The sequence below is a fragment of the Macaca mulatta genome, chromosome 1 (assembly GCF_049350105.2).
Source record: "Macaca mulatta isolate MMU2019108-1 chromosome 1, T2T-MMU8v2.0, whole genome shotgun sequence".
Classification (NCBI taxonomy): domain Eukaryota; kingdom Metazoa; phylum Chordata; class Mammalia; order Primates; family Cercopithecidae; genus Macaca; species Macaca mulatta.
This window is the reverse complement of record NC_133406.1, coordinates 164,259,830-164,281,909: the sequence shown is the minus strand read 5'-3', so window position 1 is coordinate 164,281,909 and position 22,080 is coordinate 164,259,830. Positions and strand designations below refer to the sequence as shown.

Sequence of the window (22,080 nt, the reverse complement as noted above, 5' to 3'; positions counted from 1 at the left end):
GTGGTATTTCCCAACCTCTTGGATTCATGTTTATTATATCCTGGATGAAGAAGCACTTCCTTTCATTAGAGGCTCATTGAGCCCAGGGTTGTGTGGTGATCTAAAGGCTGTACCTAGGAGGATTCTGTGTAAGAGTACCTCAGGTAAAGGCTCTCAGGGACAGCATCTTAGCTGAACCATCATGCTCCAGATTTGATCTTTAATCTTATGACTATAGAGAATGAATATTTTCAGGTGACTCAATTCAGTTTCTACCTCATGAAAATTAAACTGAAAGAACAATATAGAGATTATAGTTCAAGTCCTCTGCTACTGTTTAACTGCATAACCTTGGGCAAATGATTTAATCTCTGTCAGCTTCAGTTTCCTCATATTAGCATGGGATGGTCCTCATAAGATACTATGTTGGTTAAATGGGTCCATGCATGCAAAGCACTTATAGTGCTTGGAACACTGCCAATACCTAATAAATATGATATGCTAATACTTTTATAATTGATCTATAAATCATAACTACCTTATCATGTAATATTCTTTTTATATGGGTATCAAATCTAAAAACCTCCATATCAAGAGCTTTCTGATCCCTTTTTGTAACCTCATCTCTTTCCCCCACCCCAATTCTTGTGTTGGGGTTATTGGGAAACTGAACTGTTAATCAGAAGGTAGCTCAGTTAAGTGTGGACTCAACAAAGAAAGGAGGTCATTGAGATGTGTAATATTGAAGACCTGGAAAAGTGACACAATATTTATATCCTACAATAGCAGATACCTTTTTGTCAATGGAATTGATTTGGTTTCTCTGCTCCACTATCATTCTTTTGGAGACTTCTGGGTAAACACATTTTGCACCTCTGAACACTATATTTCTCTATTGTTCCTCCCTGGCAGTCACCATATTCTTTCTGTTGATTTGTTAGAGTTACTTATTAAACCAAAGTCAGGGTCACCCCTTGTGGGACTTAGAAGTGCTTTTTAAAAAAAAAAAAAAAAAAAAAAAAAAAAACACCTTTTATCTGTTGATGAGCTTTCATTTCTGAACGTGAATGATATTTGGTCAAGGTAGGAAGAGGTTTGAACTAGAACAGCAACTAAAAGGCATTGGATGGACAAATCATATTAAATGTAACTGCTGTAATCAGGTAGTTGAAATAGGGAGATAAGAGAAGGTTATCCAAAGTTCTGTGTTAGTTGGATAAGACATTCACTGTTATTATTTTGTACAATATACAGAAACGATTGTCTACTCATACAGCTGGAAGGAGCCATGGAGATTACCTCTATTCCCCGCATTTTACAGATGAGGAAACTTCTCAGCAAGTAGATAATAGCCTGAAATTCTATTACTTAGAGCAAGCAGGGAAAGTGTCAGGAGGGAGTTGGGGTTAGCTCTAGGCAGCCGCATCAGCATAATAGTAGTAGCTTCAATTTTTCTTCATATTGCACTGAATTCATTTGTAGTAATGAACCTATCTGTCTATCTATATTATAGTCATCAAATGATCTTCAGTAACTATGTAGGTGTTATTAGTTTAAACCTTTAAGACCCATGAAAATACTTGGGTTCACCAAGCACGTCTGCCATATGCACTTAAGGAGATTCTTCACTGAATAGTAATTGTAGTAACTGCTGCCCTGCTCTTGTAATATCTTCTATAAAAATAATAATTTGCACTTCAAATGTCTCTTTCTGTGAGGTGCTCGGTGTACCCTGCAGGAATCGCTTACCTAAATCTATCCTTCAAGGTGGTATATGGAATAGCTTCCAGTGGAATAGTTCAGTAGAAGGAGGGGAAGAGTGCTGGGAGTTCCTAGAATGCAAACCTAAACCTGGTTTTGTTCAGACATAATACTTAGTTATCACATTAGAATAACACCTTATATGTTCAAAGCTCTTTCATACTTATTGAATTAATAGAGCCATTAAACCCCTCTGAAATAGTAGTAGTGGATAGTGTGACAGGTGATTAAAACCAGATGGAGAAGTCTTTTTTGACCCTAACAACACCAACTGATTAGTGATAAAGCCATACTTCAAGACACTTGACTGTAACTCTAGTGCTTTTTTTTTTTTTTTTAAACTAGATTATATTAGTTAGAAATTTTTCTTGATAAGACAGTGGTACTTTTAAGGCCTTTATTCCTTTGGATCACAAAAAAGTAAGTTATCTATTCCTGATTATATGAAGGAAGTTAACTCTTTCAGGAACATCCAGAGACCATTTACCACATCACAATAGAACTCAAGGTCATTTAGCTCCAGGAGTACTTCCACAGGTGATATTTGATGGTGGTACCTACCTTGAAGAGAAAAAAGGCCATTTTGGCTAGGGTAAGCACAGATAAAGTTGGACATGGCAGCTTCCAATGAATCATGCCTCTTTTTATGGCACAATTAAATTTTTTGAGACCAACAGTGATTGTATCAGCTATCCAGGTCATCTGTAGGCAGGTTTTGATTGTTACATGCGGTGGTGATATTGGTACAAGGTCATGTCCTAAGCATGTTATAGAATAGTAACCCAGCATTGCTAATCATTTTAAATCAAGAGTACAAAATTCAACTGTAGCATTTAACTTCAGAGCAAAAGCATTGCATTTGCTTGTTCATGTTACTATTTCCCTTCCCCTCCATGTGTTTCTCTCCCCAATTCTCTAACTTTGATAGGCTGTAAGAAGCTTCGTACCCACCAAATGCAACCATATTTCCTCTCAGCTCTTTATTACAAACATACACTTTTATCAAAATTTTTTAAAAATACTGAAAATGAGACTCAGAATCCTTTATTTATCACAGGGATGGACCGTGGCTCAGCTGTTTATTGACTGTGTAACCTTGTTTGAATCAGTTTCCCTACTTAGAAAATCAGGAAAGTAATACTTGCCTCATAGAGTAATTGTAAGGATTAAATGAATATATAAAATCTCAAGCTTAGGGTCTAGAAAGTAGTATTTTTTCGTAAATCTAAGTCTCTGTGTTTCTCAAATAGTTGTGTGCATAGGTATCACCTACATTGCTTGCGAAAGCTTCAGATTCTTGTGCTCATTCCTGCTTCCCGAGGATTTTGGTGCAGTAGATCTGCTTAGGGTCTAGGAGTCTGCAGTTGCACAGGTGGATGGTCTGAGGATCATAGTTAGAAGTGCCATGCTACAGGTTTGAAGCAAATGAGCTGTATAACACATTCTTCATAAATTTCTGGGTTATGCTCAAATTTCCTACATTTTACAGAGAAAGAAATTATAGTGCTCGGGGGTACTTAACTAACTGGAAATAGGTAGCAACAGAAAACTGGATGTTGTTGAATTTTTTTGTTCATTCACCATATGTTATTGGGCACCGTCTCTCTGGCAAACTTTCCCATAGCTGCAGGGAACACAGTGATAAATGAGGTAGGGATGGAGGCAGAGCACTACATGAGTAACTCCCTTTCCCAGGAACCCAGGGCTCTATTACCCAGGGTGTGCTGTCTTCTTCAGCATAAGGATGACTCTATCAAGTAGGTCGGTAGATACTTCCAAGTCTTTACTGCTGAAACTCTCGCCCTTGCCCTAGAAAGGTGTTGGGTCTCAAAGGGAGTTGTCTCTGAGGAAGGGCAACCTTCAGCCTTTATTTTGTTGGGACAAGACCCAGCATCCCTGGCTCAGATCCAAAGTCCTTATCATCAGATGTGGAGTAAAGGCTTCTGGAGATGTGGTTTTCTATCTATGAAGATAACATTCTCTAAAGCCTAGGGTGGAACTTAATCTCTAGAGATAAAAGAGGAACAGTTGCTCTTAGGATCTTGTCTAACAATTGGCTTAGTAGGTGCTATCTCCAATTCTTGTCTACTTGATCCATCTTGATTTTAGCCACCCATCTAAGCTTCCAGTTGCCACCCTTCTTGTGATTATGCTAGCCACCGACTGTGCTCCCTTTGGTCGCACTTGGGGCAGAAACAATCCAGAATTTTGGGAATTACCTGAACTCTCATCTCATTTGTCTCTCCAGCCATGTGTTAGGTTCTGTGGCTACCCACCATCTCAGGCCCAACTGTTCTATAGGACCAGCCCTAAGTGGCCCAGAGAAATATTTTCTTTGGATTATATCCAATAGAAGGATAGGCTTGGGTCTTGTTGAGAGGCAGTCTGGTAAATGGAGCGAAAACGGCTAGAAACAGGCAATGCCAACGCTAAGTCCCTCTGCTCCAGCCAGCTTCCCAACTTTGGCCAAGTGCCCACTTTCTCAGGAGAATCCTACCTCCCTTCCAGACCAGAAATGCTGTGGGGCTTGACAGCCAATTTGCGATCTCTTTCCTACATCCTGACCTCTTTGACTCAGGTCCTGGAACTTTTGATCCTCAATTATGAATCTCAATATACAACCCTTTGATCATGACTCCTTGCCTACTGGACTCATGGAACTCTCTGTCTCCTCTGTCTAGCGCCTGCTAAGCTTTGTGGACTTTGTCACTAATCTACCTAAGCTATGGTCTTGCCAAGTTGCTTCCTCTGTCACCTCCCTTCCCAGCCCACCCAAACCCTGTCCTGCTGCTGTCCAAAGTCAAAAGAGGCAGAATTGCCTTCCTTGCTTTATTTTCTTTCCCTTCTACTTTGCTCTTTCTTTCTCTCTACCAGAGCAGATCATCTGCAGCCACTCTCACTGCATTTTTAACCACCTTTTCTTCAGGGTCTACCTGAAAATGAAATACAGATTTTTTGATAAATATATTTTCGTACTGAGACTGAATAAGAATCTGATCTTTATGATTCTTAGACTTGAAAAAATATATATTTTCTGGAGGAAGTAGACAGTTACCTTCATTATCACCTCTGTAAGATTGCAAATGGTCAAAACCACAGAAAAAGGCTTTGCTTTATGTGTAATAGGCAAATGAAGGGAATTCATGGCAACTGAGACCCTTGCTTTAAAGTCAGCTCTTTGTGAATGGAAAGCAGCTGGTATTCTGTAAATCCTCCCCAGACAGGGTTTCTTACAGAAATACTGGCAGACTCTCTAATGACTGTGACTGCTTTGATATGAGGATATAGTCAATATCTCATGAAAAAAGATTGCAACTTTCTACCTTCTGCAGTATAGAGAGGAGAAAAGGAATTATATGATGTTCTCACGTCCATCTAACTTAGTGACCAAAATCCTTTATAATTTTTTAATTGATTCGTCTGGAAAGAGTCTGTTCTCTGTAGAACTCACAGATCTCCATTTATGTAGGGAAGAAAATTGTAGTCCTATCCCCATGGCTGCTTGAAATTCCATTATTGATGTGATGAGCTCTTTGTTCCTCATTTTGATACAGATAAAATATTGAACTGAAGAAAATGCACAAAATATATCTTTCTTCACTAATAAACCAGAAAGTGGTAGTGGCGCCGTTTGTTAATTTGGGATTTATTTTGCTTTGCCAAATGGATTTGCCATTAATTTCACTCAGGCCACACAAAACTCTATATCAGTGACATGCAGAAATAGAGGTGGGATTGTCCAGTAAGTAGTTGCCAGAATTTGTCTTGATGATGCTTGATGCAGATTTGACAGAGAGAAAGCAGAAGCAATCTATTTCACTGGGGCACCAGAGCCAGGGGGACTGAGACTGCCACAATGTGTGGGACCTTTCCTTTCTGAGCGCAGCCTGGTGGCAGTCAGCCTTTCCCTCCAGCCCCCACACAAAACAAGTCGGTCAAGCCATGCACGAGTGGTCTTGATTTGAAGAGAGAGAAAGAAATTGGATCCCCAAGTCTCAGAGCTGAGGTACTTATGCACTGAACTCTAAGAGGCATTTCATTTCTAACTAGCTTAGAATTTCCCATAGTTTGACAGCAACCCAAATAAAGAAAATACTTGAGGAAGAAAAGTAGATGTGCTGGAAGTTAAGGGCATTACCTGATGGCTGAATGAATTTGACAGGCTTTTCTCCGGTTGTTTTGACACAATTGTGTTTTCCTCTACACCGCTGATAGAGTGCTCTACCTAACCACGACGTACCCATCTTCTGTACTGAGGGCCACTTTGTCAAATCTCTCCATCTTACTCATTCCTCGCCATTGTCCTCTCCCACTAGGGACCTCCCAGATCACTCTGTCACCCCCAAGACCACACATTTTGGCACTTCATGCCACCTTGTCTTATCCTTTGTTTCACGTTTTATTGCTGCATGGCATTTAATGTTACTACTACAGCAAAATTGTATTTCACTAGAGGGAGGGAATTTGACTTGTTTTGGTCTCAGACTCTAAACTCCAGTCAGCTGTGAAGAAGCCTGGACCCAAATTTGCAGCCGATGTCCAGGAAAGTGTATAAAATTGTGTGGTGGATACTGTGGGTCATGACCCTATTCATGGCTCTATCTAATTGTTTTTTCTCCCTCTTCCCCCTTCCTCCTTGTTGTCTGTCTTTCTAAGTTTCTTTCAATCCTTTTAGGGATTGTGTGGAGTATAAATATACACTAAACCAGAATTTACCAACATGGATGTTTCCTGACGCCAGGCAAGTAATGTAATATAATGACTCAGCCAAGGGAAGAGGGCATGGCTTATCCCTGCACATCTGCAGTCACTTGTGGCCATGCTGGAATGAGGGCCCTTTGTTGCCAAATTTTCAGACATTTCAAGAGAAGTTAGAAATATAGAGTCTTAGGCAAACTTCACAATATTTAAACATAGACAGTTAAAGTGTGGGAATATCTTTGGTGATTCTCCTAACCTGGAAAACATATTTGGGTGCCATATTCAGTGTGTGCACCACTGGTATGCACAACCTGCTTTAAAGTTTCATTTGGTAGGTATCCAGTTGTAATGGAACTGACTGTTCTACTGTGGCTTTCTTAGTATAAGGCCACATGCCATGTGCTGATCAGTAAAAGCTGTTGAAGGATTTTGAAAAGACTGGAAAAAAGGAAAACTGGTTGTCTAGTTATCTAAAGACCCTGGGTTGTGTCACATCCACTATGAATACACCCTCCAAAATCTGAGACCTTGTCAATGAGCCCTGTCTTCTCTCCCAGATTCTAACTGCTCTTCAGCGCTTTGACTTAGAGGGGATGCCATAATGTATGTGTGCCTGGAACCCAGAGAGGCAGAGGTCCTCTGTTTCCCCCTATTGTGAAGCGTGAATTTAGAGTCATCTCTGTGCTCCCCAATAAAGCCTCATGCAGAGCTGTTATCATTCTGGATAAGGGATTCAGGGACATTTGCATCCATACCCACCAAATAGTGGTTCCTGAGAACATTTCTCTGACATGCTGAGAAAAAATAAAGAATTCATAAAGTTGAAATTATTGAACTTATTTTGAGATTATGTACTTTTTTTCTCTGGTTGTCCCAAAATATCTCATTGGGTATATTTACTTGACAAAATGAAAAGCTGGCAACCGGCCGGGCATGGTGGCTCATGTCTGTAATCCTAGCACTTTGGGAGGCCAAGGCGGGTGAATCACCTGAGGTCAGGAGTTTAAGACCAGCTTGGCCAACATGGCGAAACCCCGTCTCTACTAAAAGTACAAAAATAAGCCAGGCATGGTGGCAGGTGCCTGTAATTCCAGCTACTCAGGAGGCTGAGGCAGGAGAATTGCTTGAACCTGGGAGGCGGAGGTTGCAGTGAGCCGAGATCGCACCACTGCACTCCAGCCTGGGTGACAAGAGCGAGACTCCATCAAAAAAAAAAAAAAAAAAAGTTGGCAACCTTAGAATGGTTCCTGTTGTCTCTCTCTATTGTTTCATTTCTAAATTATAGTTTCATTTGGTAGCTACCCAGTTATAATGAAACTGAAATCCATAGTGGTCCATGAAATCCAAGTCTGTGGCCAGATTTGAGCCACACCCTCAGTTAATGACATGCCCGGGAGAGGGAGGGGAAGGGTGGGAATGACTAGGAACACCAGGTATAGATAGAAAATGTCCATCCTCAGTAAGACAGGTCACCTCTGTGAGGGGTGCGTGTCCTCATTCAGTCCATACTCAAGAGATTTATCTGAAAGCTGTTGCAAGCAGCTCAGGTTTTGGGGGCAGGGGGCTGACCTTTTCTAGTCTTTGAAAGAGAATGTATTACTCTTGAGAAATGTAGGATTTTATTGTCAGTGTGTTTGAATTCAGCAAACAGACTTGCAGATGGCCCCAAGGGACAACAGGCTCAAAGAACATAGATGATACCATGGAACTTTGACCTATTTCATATGAGCATCCCTGAGCCTGCATTTGGGACGGGCTGCCTTGTTTGTTTTATAAATTGATCCTCATATTGATTCCTTATTTGATGGCTGTGGAAAAGAAGTCTCCTTCTTGTTTGAACTCGTGTCTTTGCGGGCTGCCTTTATGCTTATTACATAAAGTCTCCCCAATTCTTGTTGATTTGTCAAGGGACTTCCTTGCTGAGAATTTTGCAGGCTGTGGTATGGGTGTAAAGTGGTTTGCTGTAATGGGAGAGGTTCCAGAAGAGGATCCAATCTCCATTTTGAAATGCCACTTCTTGGAATCAGAAGAATTTATTCTAGGAGGGAGAAAAGAATTATTGATAAGTTCATAATTATTCACAATTATTTATTGAGTACCCACTCTGTGCCAGGTTTGTAGACACTAGGGCTATAGTAACCACTAAGCAAAATGGACAAAAATGCTTGTCGTCAGTGGTCTTATGCTTTATTGGGACAAAACAGATCAGAAACAAAACAAAACTCACAACATATAAGAACACATTATATAGTATGTGAGAAGGAGACAATTCTATCTGGAAAGTCTAGCAGAGCAAGTGTGATCAAGAGTTTAGAAGAAGGGATTGCTATTTAAAACACGGAAGTCAGATTAGGTGTCCTTGATTAAGTGATAGTTGAGTGACAGTGACCACTTTATTTATGCTTTAGAAAGACTACTCCGGCTGCTTTGGGAAGAGACTGCAGAAAAGCATGGAGAAGTGTTAGGAACCCATTGCAAAAGTCCGGGCAGGCAGCTTGGAGAAGGGTGGTGGCAGTAGAGGTGATGAGAAGAGGTTAGATTTGGGGTGTATTTTAAAAGCACAGCCAATGTGGATTTCCAATAAACTGGACCTTTTAATAAAGCTGAGAGAGATTTCACAGATCATTTAGACCTCTTCTGAGGCCAGGTAGGTAGCACAACTGAGTGAAACTAGCTGCATGACAATAGGGGCTCTTAGAAACAAGGTCCATTGTCTTATTACATTAAAAAAATTAAAGCCAGGCACGGCGGCTCATGCCTGTAATCCTAGCACTTTGGGAGGCTGAGGTGGGTGGATCACGAGGTCAAGAGATTGAGATCATCCTGGCTAACATGGTGAAATCCCGTCTCTATTAAAAATACAAAAATCAGCTGGGCGTGGTGGCATGCACCTGTAGTCCCAGCTACTCGAGAGACTGAGGCAGGAGAATCGCTTTAACCTGGGAGGTGGAGATTGCAGTGAGTTGAGATCACGCCACTGCACTTCAGCCTGGGTGACAGGGCAAGACTCTGTCTCGGAAAAAGAAAAGAAAAAAAATTAAAACACCATTCAAGACAAATTATATCTGTACAATTGGCCTATGAACTTCTAAACTACATCCTGTAAGAATCAAGCCCATTCTTTTTACAGATGAGAGATATGGGGTCTTACAAAGTTTATCGACTTAGCCAAGGTCATTAGGGGCAGAATTAGGATCAAAGCCTCAGGCTTCCTTATTTGTAGTTCAGAGTTCATTCATTACATCTGTACTTGAACCGTGAACAGTGTTTCCACCTTGGTGCCGCTCTGAATGGATGCCACCCATGTAGAATCTTCTTTTATTTTCCCATTGGTGCAGCATGATGGGTCCATTTTATTCTTCTCTTCATCTATATCATCAGGTGTCATCTTTTAAAACTTGTGAGCCCTTGGCTGTCCCAGCCACCCCCAAAGAACACCCTTGGAATTTACTGATTGGCGGTTTGTGCTCTAGGAATTGTGAGCAATGAAAGAATAGGCTAACTTAGCCTCCTCCCTAGTTTGGTGGATCACAGCAGAGAGAGGAAGACTAACAAAGAAGGCCTATATAAAATGGGAACTGAGGGCTGGCTATCTTTTGCTTTTGGCATTTTGATGGATACTTAAGGTGGATCAGTATTTATGTAACATAACAGGGGTACTTTACCTGTGGGGAGAGGAGTGACCATTTAAAACACTGTTCAAAGGGGTCACTCATAGTCCTGCATTTATAAATATTTTTTTTTAAATAGCTTCTTTTCTATTATAAAAGACATATATCTTGGTATATAGAATAATTTGATATATTTGATAAAGAAGGTATTGCCAGGGAAAGGATGTTGAGAAGATTAGCTATCCAGGGGAGCATTAAATTGTATTTTCATTTTACATTGTCGACAGAAATAAAAATCTACATGGATTAAAATTTAAACAGAAAATACTTTTTAAAAATCTAAGGAAATTTAGCCAATATTTATTTTATCTCTGATAGAGAAACTTTTCAAAACCTTAAAAGCAATGAAAAAATACAAAAAAAAAAAAAACAAGTAAGATTTATCACGTGCAAATTAAAACAGGAACCAGAAAAATATTCACCATAAATATTGAATAAAAGGTTAACAACCTTACTGTGAAAAGTTATATTTTTCTTGGATAAAAATCCCTTAGCATCAAATAGAGCTGCGAGGAAGAGCTCACAATTCATGAAAGAGGAAATATAAATATGGCAAGTAAACTTCCAAGAAAAGGTAGAACTTCCTAGTAATCAAAGAAGACAAGTTAAACTATAATGAAAACCTATTTTTTGTTGTTGTTTGTCAGATTGGTAAAGACTAAATAAAATTTTTAATACGTAAAGTCAGTAAGTTAAGACAGACCTGTTTACATATTCCTGGTATTAACATCACATGGCATATCAGTCTGAAAAACAATATGGCAACATGCATTGAGAGCCTTAAGATGCTTATATTCATCAATCCATGAATCTCACTTTTGGGACTTCATTCTAAAAAATACAAAAGCTAAAGTTTGGGCAAAAATTTATATCATAGTCTTATTTATAATAGGAAAAGTTGGTAACAATCTAAATGTCCACTCATCAGATATGTAAGTAAATTTTGCTATAGTTATGTTTTGGAACGATGTATCTGGAAGTTTACTTCCCTCCACACATACTCTCTGTGCCACTCCTGTGCTTTATATACTATGGGAGTCTATTGTTAAAAATCTCACTGCTTCATCCAGTGGTAACATATTTTATGGCCCACAGGTGAGAGTCCCATTTATCACAGAAACTTTGGAGTATATGTAAAACTAAAAGAGAGAAAAAGACCAGCCATAATCACAACATTCAAAGTCAGGCATCGTTAATATTTTCATATTTTCCTTTCTAATGTTTGCAAAGTACATTCATAGTTCAAGAGAGTTTTGCTTAGGTGTCATCTTAAAAAATCTTAATAATAAAAACTTCTTCAAACTATGGATCAATTATGCATGTGTGCACCTGTGGGTACATTATACGTATATATATATATGATTATACATAAGCAAGTTTATGTCCTATTAGTCTTTGAACCTTTCCATCCCATCTTAAATTTTTAAAATTTTTATAAAAATTCTAATTTACCCTTTTAAAAACATACCTGCTGTGCGAAGGGATGTTAGAGGACCCAAATCTGTAACTATTTTAACAGCATGGTGGCTTATAGCAAGCTTGTGCAATCTTTTATGACTTTTCCCCCAATCTCTCCCAACCTCCTGTAATTCAGGCATTTCACTTTGCTCAATCTTATCTCTGATCAGCCTCCTTACCCATTACTCATCATTCCACATCAGGAATCTACAAGTAAGCAATTCAAGAACCTTGAGTGGAACATGAGTGAAAGCTATTTCTGCAGCCTAAACCCCTTCAATCAATACAAGAATGTCAGCAATTCTGTAGTCTAAACTTATTAAATTCTCATATTATTTTTTAAATGCTAGCCCCAGTCCTCTTTGTCTGATTTCTAATCTCTGCCAAAAACAGTAAATGCATACATAGGTATTTTAAAGGAATGGGGTGGAGTGGGGTGCTTTCCCAGGGTACTCTCTTACCGTTGTCCTGACAAACTTATGTGATTTAACAGTTACTGGTAAAACCTTTCACCAACAGTTTGTTACTGTGACAGCAGAAGCACTCAAATTCAGGGAATGTCGAAATTCATCTTGTAATTTCAGACCTGGCAGAAGGCCATTTCTTCACTGGAAGATGGAAAAATGTCACTCTCTGAGACTGCAATAAATGGAGCCCAGGGTTCTGCTTTGTGTACTGAGTGAGAGAATAACAGTGTGATGTCCCCGTAGACAGAGAAGCTGACTATGCTCTACGGAGACTGTGTTTTCCAAGATGTGTTAAGTGCAATTCCAGCTTCTCGGCTTTTGATAGATGTTTCTCTAGAAATGTTCATTGCTCAAAGGCATTTAGGAAAAGATTCATTGCAGGACTTTAATATGCTAAGGTGCAATATGAATCAATAAGCACAAGTTGTAGTACACAACATTTAAACCTATATGAGCATGAAACCCTCCTTCAAGGGACACTAGTGTCTTCCAAGGCCTGCTTTCGGAAATTCTTTGTTGGGCACTTTGCTTATGTAGCAGATTTGAATCTTAGTCCGTAAACTCAGATATGCAAGAAATAGAACATTTCACATTTTTGAAATATTGAACTCTGATTTTAATGTCCCCATCCCTCCCAGGTGGCAGGAAGCTTAACCTTGGCCCTTCTTGGAGCTCTGCACCGACCTGTTAGTACCATGCCAAAATTCTGGTCATTGTTCTTCTGTCACACTTGGCTAGTTGCCCCTTGACTCAAACAGTACCCAGGATCTATCCTAAGGTCTTCCCTCAGGATGCTTTGTGGGCAATAATTGAGTCTCTACTGGTGGGGATGGGGTGCAAATCTTTTTTTCTATTTGTCTTCCTGATTCTCTCTCCCTCTACTACAGAAGTCTTCCTGAGTATACCTAGCATTAGGTTCTACTGTTTTATTTTCTTGATTGCTGGCTAGTATTTAAGAACATTATCTTCTTTCCGTATCATGTATTTTAAATAAGAGTATTTACTGTCTTGAGTATCTGAATGGGTCACATGTGGTACAAGCTTCAAGACTGGTTTGATTCAGCAGTTCAACAGTGTTATCAAAGTACTAGTTTCATTCTTCCTTAATGTTTTCTGACTGTGATATGACATTGAATCTGAGATCTATTCCTTTATGAAGGGGAAATAGCTAGCATTTCCAGGTTTTATATTTGCAACCCACATCTTCCAGTAGAGAGACACAATGGCTTTGGATAACTTTTCAGAATGTTAAACAATCCTTCTTTCTTAATAACTTCCATCAAACTTCTACTAACATCTTATTAACCTTCATTGCATCACATAAGTAAATTAAAATTATTCTGAAATATTTTATATATGTAATATATATATATATAAAACATGTAAGATATATAAATAAAAATATAATGTGATTTCATAGCCCCCTTTTAAACTTCCTTAGCCATGCCTCCTATATCCCCTGACAGGGGTAAGGTTTATTTGTGTTTATCAATATCTTGCTTTCCTGTATAATTTTACCTTTTATGTATACAATCCTAAACTGTGTATTTCTTAGTGTTGCATGATTTTAGATTTGCATTAATGATATAATCTATGTGTATTTCTTCTGCCACTTGCCTTTTTGATTCCACATGATTTCTGAAATTCGTCCATGCTGGTGGATGAATCTATTTCTTAGTTTGTACTGTGATATAGTATTCCATTGTGTGATTAAACCACAGTTCACTTGTCTATGTGTTGTTGGTGAACCATTAAGTCGACTCTAGTTCGGCAGTGTTAGGAATAATGCTGACAATCTTCTCTTATACATTGTTGTGCCTGCATGGAAGGGGTGCCCAAATGTACATACATACTTAAGAATGGCATTGCCTAATGAAACCATGAGCAGTCTTTAATGTTACTATATAATGCAAAATTATTTTCCAAAATAAAATAATATTTTCAATATAAGTAGAATACAAGAGGTCCTGTTTTTCCACATCTTTGCCAACACTTGTTTTTTTCAGCATTTTTAAAAGTTGTCAAATTGGTGTGTATGAATTTATGCTTTACAGTTCAATTTACCGTTTTGGCAAATCAGTTCGGCTGAGAATATTTGCATTTTTAATTGATATTTTTATTTCATCTTTTGTGAAATGTCTGTTTATGATTTTTACCCATTTTGATTTTGTGTTGTTTTCCCCTTCTTAATGGATTTGTAGTTCTTGTATGTTCTGCTTACTAATCCAGTGTCAGTTATACATGTTGCAATATCTTCTCCCAATTTGCAATGTACATTTTCACTTTTTGAAATAAATTATTTTAATAAACTAAAAAAATAAGGTGGCCAAATTATCAAACTATTCCTTATGGTTGATATTTTGGTGTCTTATTTTTAAAATTATTTTTTACTCCAACTTCATATATATTTGAGTATGCATGTGTGTGTGTGTGTATTTACATATGGGCTTATATATTTGGGCAATGTGGTACTGATATATTTGGGCAGTGTGGTACTGACACAAAGACAGACAGACCAATGAGACACAATGGAAAACCCAGAAATGAATCCATGCATATATGTAAATTTGGTAGATGACATTTTAGATCATTGGGAAAATATAAGTGGAAACAATTAATTTCTATATTCAAAAAAATAGATGGAATAAGACCCCCTCCTTCATAACAGGTCAGTTAAAGACATATATGTATATGTTTATATATATATATGCACATATATTTCTATATATATACCTGTGTATGCACAAATATACATATATATGTCTTTAACTTAACATGAAGGAGTCTTATTTCATCTATGTTTTAATATGGCTATTAATTGTCTCAGCATCATTTACCTTTCCCAATAATGTGTAATAATATCTCTGTCATCTACCAAATTTCCCCATATGCCTGGATTTATTTCTGGGCTGTCTGTGGTGTGCCTTTGGTCTGTTGTCTTTGAGTCAGTACCATACTGCCACTAGCTTCTATACCTTTACAATAAGCTTTAAGTCTGGTTACACAAGTCTCCTCCCACATTCTCACCCCTAGACCTTATTCTTCAGGAATGTCTTGGTCATTCTTGGCCTTCTGCATTTCTACAGAAATTTTATAACTGGCTTGGAAATTTTTAATATCTTTATTAAATTTCATTAAATTTATAGTTTTGGGGAAGAGTTGATATCTTTGTAACATTATAATGTTGAGTCTTTCTATTTATATTTCTATCCAAATCTACTTATTTAGATCATCAGTGTCTTTCGTTGCTAAAATAAATGATATCTTTCAGTATCATGTACTCTCATTATTGCTAGGCATTCTTTTTTTTAATGGACTTCAGTCTTTACATAAGTCAGGAAGAGCCTTTGATATCTGGTTACCTCTACTTTTTGAGGAAACCAAATCCCTGATGCAGAGAATGAAAGAGATTTTGTCTGTCTGCTTGAATGGAGAAGAAAAGAAAAATAAACAGAAAATTTTGCAATTTAAAAGTAATTTTAGTAAATTTGCCTGCCACACCTACATAATCTTATTTAATCCTCACCACAACATCCCAAGTTAGGTGTTATTTGTCCTATTTTCATGACAAGGGAAACCAAGGTTTAGGAAAGTCAAGTAATTTGCTCAAAGTCACAGAGCTAATGTGTTTATGGTAAAGTCAGGATTTAAAATCAGGTGGATTTCACACCAAAATGGTTCTGTTCATTGCGTAGTACTTTCCCTCAGGCAAGAAGAATGTTCAGAATTTTCTAAGCATTTGAGTACAATGCCCAGAATGGATAATCCTTTCTGTAGACAATTATGTGGCTCTGTCTCCCCTCACTAAGGTCAGCAGACATTTGATACAACTTTATCCATCTCTTCTTGTCACCATTGCTGACTGAGGAGGCCCCTTGGCTCCCAGGGAGATTTTGCACACCTGAGGAGAGAGACAGCAGACAGCACCAACATGCTTCCCCTAGACTGCATTTGGGCACACACAACCAGGCAGGGGAACTGAAATTGTAGAGCAGCAGTTTATGTGGAGTCATTTTAATATTTTCTTAAACAGTCAGTGATGGAAAACTCTGATAACAACTCAAGTGAAAGCTTATGGCTGCGAAAAGCCTCCTCTGTGGATCTGACTGGAAAGGATTCTCTGCTGAATATGGCTTAGATGCCTGAGCCCCGTGTTCTTTGGTAAGAAAATTACCTCAAGTCATTCGCCATCTGTGATCCTCAGGGGTGGAATCGTTTGCTGAAAGACACAGTTGTTATCAATCAACCTGCGCAAGCCAACAGGCCTCCAGAGTTTCGGGGGTGGGGGGAATGTTGTTACAGAAGAAACGGGAAAGAGGAGCCTTTGTGGGAAAGGATGATTAGTATTCTTGATGGCTTGTCAGAGGCAGTAGTGGCCATAATCAAGTGAGTGCAGCACTTGAGCTGGTTCAGAGCTGCAGTGCCTGGAGTCATGTCTGCCAGCAGCTGCCGGAGGCGGAAGTGGCGTCCATGGTAGCCACTTCCTCAAGAGGGCTCCTCAGGTTTTAGAGCCAGAGCTCAACTGTGACTCCTGTACCAGGCACACTGGACCTCAGGAGCGTTACTGGAATCTCCTCAGAATTCAGAAAAGAAATATGAAGCATTAGGAAGAAAGTTCACAAAACTTAGTAGAGATCCTCTTTTTAAAAGCAACTTGAGAAACAGCGCACAGATAGAGGTTAGTCGACTGGAGGAGTTCTGTGTTTTCCTATCATAAAGAGTTCGAGAGAAAGTGGGGTGCTTGCTAAACATTGGTTCTCTCTCCTGTGTTCTCTTCCTTTTCTCTCATCTTGCCCTTTCTCTTTTGTGCTTGCTCCTTTTCTCATTTTTCGTTCTCTTATTTGTTCTTCCCTTCTCCCTCCACTTCTCCTTCGCCGTTTCTCTCTTGCTTCTTTCTCAGCTTGACTTCATTCTCCCTATTCTGTTCTCTTTTCCAGTCGCCCCTTTCTCTACTCCACCCTTTGCTATGTTCTGAATTAGTGATTGCCTCAGTGGAAAGTTAGAGACAGTTTCAGAAATCCTATTTATTTTAGTTCATCAGTTGTTACTGCTTACTTTTTGTTTGAGTACATTTCGGGTATATTCTCAAAAATATGTTGATAATAGAGTACGGAAATTCTGGCGACTGTTACTCTCCAGTGTCTCTCTTTTCTTCCTAGAGCTAACTACTAGTCCTTTCCAGTTCGGGTAGATAGATTATATTTCTTGCATAGTACTTTCAGCATTTATCATTTTTGGTAAATGAATACCTAATGTGCCACTAGGGTAGCTAAATCCATACCTGTTTCAGCCGGGGTGAGCACTGTGACCTTCTGTTACACATACTTGTTACTGCCACCAGAGACAGAAGATTGAGTTGAGTTGAATGCACTATATGGGTAGAGACAAGGGCTGGTGCTACATACTTATCAGAAAGGATTCTTGTAAGAATTAAATGAAATAATGGGCATAGAATTTAGAATTAAATAATGTTATGTGCATAGTATGCTACAAAGATTTGGACTCAGACTTCTTTATAAATCCCGTAGTCATTTACTAGCATGCAAACTTGGGCAAGTCACTTTATTCCACTTGAACCTTTTCTATAAAATAAGGTCAATAAATAATACTCATTTACAAATTGATCATAGAGGCAAATGAGATAATACATGAAATCTCCTAAAATAGAGTAGATGCTCACTGAATATCGCCTTACTTCCCTCCACCCAACTATGCATTTATTTATCAGTCAAACATTTATATTATGCTCACTTTATGCCATGCACTGTTCTAAGCACTTCATACATTTAACTCTTTAATATCATCATAACCCTTTGAGTAATTACTATTACTATCTCATTTTGCAGATTGGTAAGCTGAAGCACAGAGAGGTTTAATAACTTGTTTAAAGTCTCATGGATAGTAAGTAGCAGAGCCACTAACTGATATTTTTGTGCAGACACCTTAATTCAAACATTTTTCCCTTTTAACTGAAGATATTATTGCCCTGAGATATTGCCTTGAAATCGATATAGATTTTTTTCTTTGTTTGCAAATTTTCTCTCTTAAAGGCCTTAGGAAAAAATAACATTAAACAAATGCACACTTAATTATGAGTTCATTTTCTGTATTAATGTAGTAAAGAGGTGAATGAATGTCATAAAATATATTCTCATTTGGTTCCACCCTGAGAGAGCCATTGGATTGCAGCCCCAGCGCTTTTCAGCAGGGAAGCTGGCCAGAGATGCCTGCAGCCTGCTGGGGAGTGTGTGGGTAGCTCGTCCAGCAGTGTGCCTGCACTCCTCATCTGCACAGAGCATGCACAGTGTTCAAAGGCACACAGATGGGGACTCAAGTGGGGCCAAGATCACTGGGAAGAGTGTCGGAAAATGAAACCTGGCCAACAGACAGCACCCTTCTGTTTAATCAGAATGCTGGAGCCAGGTCCAGAGAATAATGACTACAAACTGGCTGTGGCTTGGGCCTATTCAGCATCTTGTTCTCATTTTCAAATGTCTGGTCCTTGGGAAGGTCTCAAACTTCACTTTGCTACTCAATTATACTGCCTATTGAGGAATTTTCAAGGCGAAGTGAATTCATGTGGCCTGGATTCATTATTACTTAAGATCATTAACACATTTTTAGACCAAATTGGCAGTAAGGGAAGAAGGAAACATCTATTGAGGTCATACCAGGCGTTGGGTGCTGTAGTGGGCACTTCTATGCATGTTAGCTCAACTGACGATACCAGAGAAGTGGAAATTACTTCAGCTTGTCATGGAAAAGACAAATGGAGAAGGTGGGATGCATGAAAAATAGACTTTTAAAATTTCTAAATCAATGCCCTCAAGTCACCTAAAATGATTAGAAACAGTTTATAGTTGTCTTTTATGAGGAGACAAGAATTATATGTGTTTCTTATTTTTTCTCCTTCTGCTTGCTGAAGGGTTCTGGTTTCACCTGTTTAGTCCTTTTTCTTCCCTTTGTCCTACTTTGAGAGACTGGTTATATTAAGTGTTTGTGAGGAATTTCAGGTGAGAGGGAATGGAGGAAGAAAAAAGAGACTTAGGGAGACATATTCATATCCATGTATGTATGTGTATTTATGTGAGTTATGTATGATTTTATATGTGTGATAAATACATACACATTACAAATGCAATTATACTATACTTAATCTTTCATGATATGTTTTAAATCCTTCAAGTTTATTATGAACATCTCCCCATGTCAACACATTTAAAACCTAGTATCAATATTGCCTAAAACTCAATACTCAGTATACGTCAATACTTGATTATTGGATATTTAGGTAATTTCCAGTTTTAGTTTTATCAATAGTGCAGCAGTGACACCTGAACAAAGTTATTTAAAATGGCACTAATTACTGTTTCTCATGGATCAGCTTTATTGTGATTTTTCTGAAATTAGAGGAATCGCCTATATGTTCAAACTAATTTTTTAGAGTACTAGAAATATTCTTGTAACAATGTCTTATGGAGAACCCACTGTATAAAACCCATAGAAGTGTACTTCCCCAATCAGATGTGGTGGCTTACACTTGTAATCCCAGCACTTTGGGAGGCCAAGGCACATGGATCATTTGAGGTCAGGAGTTCCAGACCAGCCTGGCCAACATGGTGACACTCCATCTCTACTAAAAGGAAAAAAAAATTAGTTGGGCATGTTGGCACACACCTGTAATCCCAGGTACTTGGGAGGCTGGGCAGGAGAATTGCTTGAACCCAGGAGGTGGAGTTTGCAGTAGGCTGAAATCAAGATCATGCCGTGCACTCCAGCCTGGGTGACAGAGCTAGACTCTGTCTCAAAAATTAAAAAAAAAAAAAAATGATACTTTCCTCCATGGGTTGCCTCCTTCCCCTGAATGCCCCTATCCCTCAGTGACCTCTGAGCTTCCACAGTACCCAAGAGTGCTCTGGGATAATGGTAAGACCACTGAGCTAGGTACTAGTTTTGTTTTGTTTGTTTGTTTGCTTTTATATTATTATTTGTTGATGTTACAGAGTATTGAAAATTTGCATTTTTTTTTCTTTAAAAGAAGAAACATTTTCTTTAAAAAAAAAAAAAAGCTCACATTGAGCTTCGATGTACTACTTTGTTACCTGAATTGATAATGATTTTTCTTTTTTTCTGTGTTATAATAGAATCTTTATATTTAAACAAACTTAAACTCATTCAGGTGCTCTGGTCTAGAGCTCACTGTAAGTGTTATGTATACATGAGCAAGACCCTGAAGAACCAACCTGTGTTTTTTGTCTCATTAACTTGGAGGAAGGCATGAGGGGTCAGGACCTACCATATCACTTGGAAATAAGGAATATAAAGAAAATCTGGCCTGTTTGGTAAAACTGTGCTTCTCCACGTCTTGCCCCTTTTGATCTCTTGCCTAAGTTTTGTTTTGAAATGTTAATGCTATTCATCTTGTCGTGACTTTAAATAATCAGATTACTTTCCTATGCAACAATGCTCCATTTTTCCTAAGTTTCCTATTTCTTCAGTGATTCTGGAGTGGGATGGAGAGTGAAATAGAAATACAGGCATCAACCTTAGTGTTTTCATTGCTATTGTTTTGTCTGTGCCCCTCAAGGTCAACCTCTGTGAATGAGTGTGATCATATATCTCACATACTTGGTATTTTTTTCTTCAGATTTTGTGATTCAAATTGTTTGGAAATTTCACATGTTGAACCTAACTGAGTGACATCATGTGACCATGTATAAGGGAACCTGTATGATTATGTTATTGGGAACCTGATCTCTTTGTCATTCATCTATTTTGTGTCCTGACTTGTTGGAAGATGAGAATCTTGGGATTGGTTCAAACCAATGGATATGCCGGAGAACCAAGTTAGAAATGCATAGGATGTTGAAAGAACAGAAATTTATGCTTTAAAGTATTACTACTATTAGATTTATAAGTTTATTTTTTTTCCTCTAGTGTTAAATAAAGCGAATTGCTCAGAGATCTCTGACACCAGAAGGAAATTAGAAGGTAAATGTATGTTGATAACACAGAAGGATCAGAGAGGGAAATCCACTAGCAAATAAAAGAAAATAGGGAGAGTAGGTACATCATTGTAAGCAAAAACTGACAAAAAGGAAAGTTTGAAGCCAGAAACAGTCAAATAGTTCTTCTAAAAGTAAGATAATGTTTATGAGGTGCACATTGGACATATTTTCTATTCTACTGGGGTCTGGAGAAATAGATAGGCAAGTATGAACGAACAGGTGGAATTTAGTTGTTTTCCAAAACTTGAACAAATAAAAAAGGGTATTTTGGGGTCCAATTAGCAACATTAAGATAAATTTTATGTACTGGCTTCCTGGGATTTGTGCCTTCAATTTACAAGTTTTGCTGATAAAGAAGAAAATCAATTTTATTTTATTCTATTTCCCAGGGAGATAGCAAAATGCTTGAGGATTTTTTTTTTTTGCAAGAGACTTTTTAATTAGGACTATTATAGAAATGAGTTAAACAGTCAAATATCAAACCTGAAACAATCTCCTGAGGCAAGAGTGTGCATGATCATTAGGTTTGGAGGCAAACTATTGTTAAGGATTCTCATATAAGGTTTCGTAGTCTCCACAAGCAAAGGTAATCAAATTGAGTTGAACTTGCTTTACACCATATGTCATTGTCCTTCAGTCCCCCAAGCAGACAAATCAAGCTTGATTACATATGAGATACCAAGGCATCCAGAGAAATGATAGTGGGTGTAAGTCATGTCACAATGGGGTGTGGGTAGTTGTTTCTGAATAGGGAGATAGATGGCCACACAATCCTGCTGCCTTTACCTAGCCAGCTCTCATCTTAAGAGAGGCAGGAAATGAGGCAAGGAAAGGAAGATCTGAGCCCTTCCTGGAGCTCAGCTGCATCCTGAGGCAGATGTTTCGTGGACTAGAACTGACCACATAGAGAATTCCTTGTGTCTAACCTAGAACTGAAGCCTGTGAGAACACACTCTTAATTTATTTCCATCCTGAAGCTCTAACCAGAAGCTTAGATCTTTGCATTCCAATATAAGAAAGAGACAGGGGTTACCA

At 38.4% G+C, this 22,080-nt stretch overlaps 1 protein-coding gene across 3 annotated transcripts in view; it reads left to right on the top strand.

Moving 5' to 3' along the window:
• The window catches only part of ST6GALNAC3 (ST6 N-acetylgalactosaminide alpha-2,6-sialyltransferase 3), a 555,981-nt gene that overhangs the window by 186,809 nt on the left and 347,092 nt on the right, over positions 1-22,080 (top strand). Inside the window, exon 1 of one of the 3 annotated variants that reach the window (XM_077990332.1) lies at positions 16,568-16,715. The gene's annotated coding sequence lies outside the window, so the exon portion shown is untranslated. 3 annotated transcript variants of the gene reach the window in all.